Here is a 2,950-nt window from a genome sequence, read left to right on the forward strand (position 1 = left end):
ATGTGTGGCCATAACGTATTTATGTTGCCAGCATTATGCTTGTTTCGTGTTGTACTGGTGCTGCCATTTGGCTTCCATATTTTAAAGTGAAAAGTGGCAAATGACAGAATTTTCATGTTATGCAAGCATCTTGCTGAAGGTCTGCGGAGAGAGACTTATTCTCAAATTGGAGACCAGCATGCATTTGTGTCCCGAAGTGGGGGAACTGCAGAAAACTAACTTTTGCCTACCACCACTGTTCTGCTTTCCGGTGGTTCAAACTTGAATCCTCAGGATGAGAGTCCAGTATGATGCTCTATCAAATATGGCAACTGAAGCTTTCAAACTATCTGAGGATCGAACACAATCCTGGGTTTACCGTCATAGCACAATTTATTGCTGTAAAGAGTATGAAATGATTCTTCGTGTTTTACTGATGATACTCCATTACGATAAACATCGGCAGTTTAAAAATTGTAATAACAATAAAGGGTGCTTATTTTTATCTTAATGAGTTTTACATTTCCAAGCAAGTAATTAAACATAGATCATTGTGGTGTTTTTGGGTAAACATGAATGCGCTGCACGAGTAATACTGCACACCAGCCAGAGAAATTAAGCTAAGTGCAGTGTATACGTACACATCATTTTCAGTTCTACTCATGCTGAACACTGTTTTTACCTGATATATAATAAACACTTTTTATAGATAACTACTATATTTTCAATAATGTACACCTTGTTGAATTACACCTTTATTATAATTATTTAATTATAAATCGGATTTCAATTAAAGTGGACAACCTTTTGTCCTTATTTAGTCCGTTATAATGAGGTTCCACTGCACTACTATCCACCACATAGTGGTAAGCATATAAATATGTGATATAATAAAAAAAGATCCTGGGATATGATGTGTGAGAAAGTTAAAAAAATCAAATTACTTAATATAAAAGTTTTTCTGATACAGTCAAACTTGCTATTTAAACATTGATTTATTTCAAATTTTTCATACATGTTCTCGATTGTATAAGTATGTATTATCCAATGCTGGTAAAAAGTTTTCATATTCTCTATACTTAATTTTTTGTAAATTTTCAAAAAAAAAGCATTAAAAAAAGCTTGCGTGCAGTATATAATACCATGATATCAATGTAATTGAACAAAAATTGATTACAGACAGACAGAATTTAATTTTTCTCGTCGCTGCCCAGCCCAAAGGGGCTGCCTGGCGACACAGACTGCTCTTGCTAGCTATGAAGAGGGTTATAGACAAGTTTGTGATTAAAAATAAAGAAAACTTCAAATGAAACCAAAGTTTGACATTTCAACGACTCAATCTTATTTAAAATTAAATTTTAAAATTTACGTTTGAAAATTCAAAAAACTTAAAATTTGATTTTAAATAAGTTTGAGTCAATGAAATTTCAAACGTTTGCTTCATTTCATGAACCATTTGAATCAATTCAATTGCATTGATGTCATGGCATTTTATCCTGCGTGCAAGTGTTTCTAATGCAATTAAGAAATTAAGTATCCAAGATATGTAAAACTTTTTACCAGCCAGTGATGGTAACCTCGTCAAGCAAAATTTCCCTCGAAAATTTCCCTTTTGACTAAATTTTTCCCACACATTCCGAAGTTTGTGCTGCCATCTATTGTGGAAATGTGTAGTCAATTATTGTACACCAGAAAAGCATTGTTTGGCATTTATATATTTTTTTGAATAAAAATTCTTTTGTTTGACCACCTCTCAAAATTTCCCACAAACGCTAAGAAATTTCCCATATGGACCAATTTTGGCCAATTTTTCCCACGAATATGGGAAATTTCCCACGAGTTACCATCACTGTTACCAGCATTCTCTGCTGTACTATACAAATTTTGTAGTACATACTATCAGGAACATATTTGTTATATGCAGAGCTGCCATCTGCCATCAATTTTTCTAACTATGCATAAAGTGTAATGATTGAAAAGTATTCTGTTATGGGCATTGAATTATCAAAAAAAGAAAAGAGTAGAAGAAAAACAAAACTTTCAAACTTTTTTTTCATTTTTAAAAATACATTGTTCAAAAAATCGATCGAGAAAAGCAAAGGCGGTCGTTGTAGCCCAGGTCGATAAGGTACTCGCCTAAAATACCAAAGGATGTTCAGAGGTGTCGCGAGTTCGATACCCGGTTCGAACTTGTCAGAAAAATCTTCTCTGACACTGGGATATGCAACAGAAACGGTGACATGACCGCAGGAAAAATTGCTACCGCAGAAAGTCCACCATAGAGGGGTTAGCTCACCAACTTCTCGATGAATATAAAAAAACAAGCCTGCCGTTCGGAATCGGCAATAAATCGTAGAGCCCGGTCTAATTAGCCCTCGCGTGCAGAAAATGACCGTGGTGCGACAAAAATGATCAAGAAAAGCAAAGTCTGGCTTCTTGAAGAAAAATCAACCTAAGAATCTGAGAGGAAAACCGTGGAAAATTGTGAAAGCACCCACCACTAAAACAAAAAAAAAGAAACTGAAATCTCACCACCCTTTGATGAAGTTAATATCAAGGCAACTTTTGTCGATAAATTTACAGTAAAAGGTTATTTGTATGTTATCATCAGTGTGTTGCTTTGCAGCTACGATATCACATTTTTTACACCATGAATGTCAAAAAAAAATGAGTTGATATTCTTTGAATATCTCCAAGGCCAGAAAAAAAAATACAACGTTTGATAATTTGCATTAAAGAAAAAGTTTGAACCTTATACACATCAGAATTTGTTTGTGTTAATGCAAAAATCATGTAAAAACCCAAATTTTAAGAATTCATGCACTTATATTTCATTATACTGCACTTTTTATTTCAAGTACATTGATCAGTATTGAAAGGCACTTGGAGAAGGAATTGCCTAAATATTACATACTACATAACCGTATTCAAGACTAAATAGCTAAATATAAGAACATGTGAATATTGCCTG

Source organism: Pholcus phalangioides, unplaced genomic scaffold, assembly GCF_987345545.1.
Source record: "Pholcus phalangioides strain wild (caught in Gottingen) unplaced genomic scaffold, Ppha-v1.0 ptg000013l_1, whole genome shotgun sequence".
In the NCBI taxonomy this organism is placed as follows: Eukaryota; Metazoa; Arthropoda; class Arachnida; order Araneae; family Pholcidae; genus Pholcus; species Pholcus phalangioides.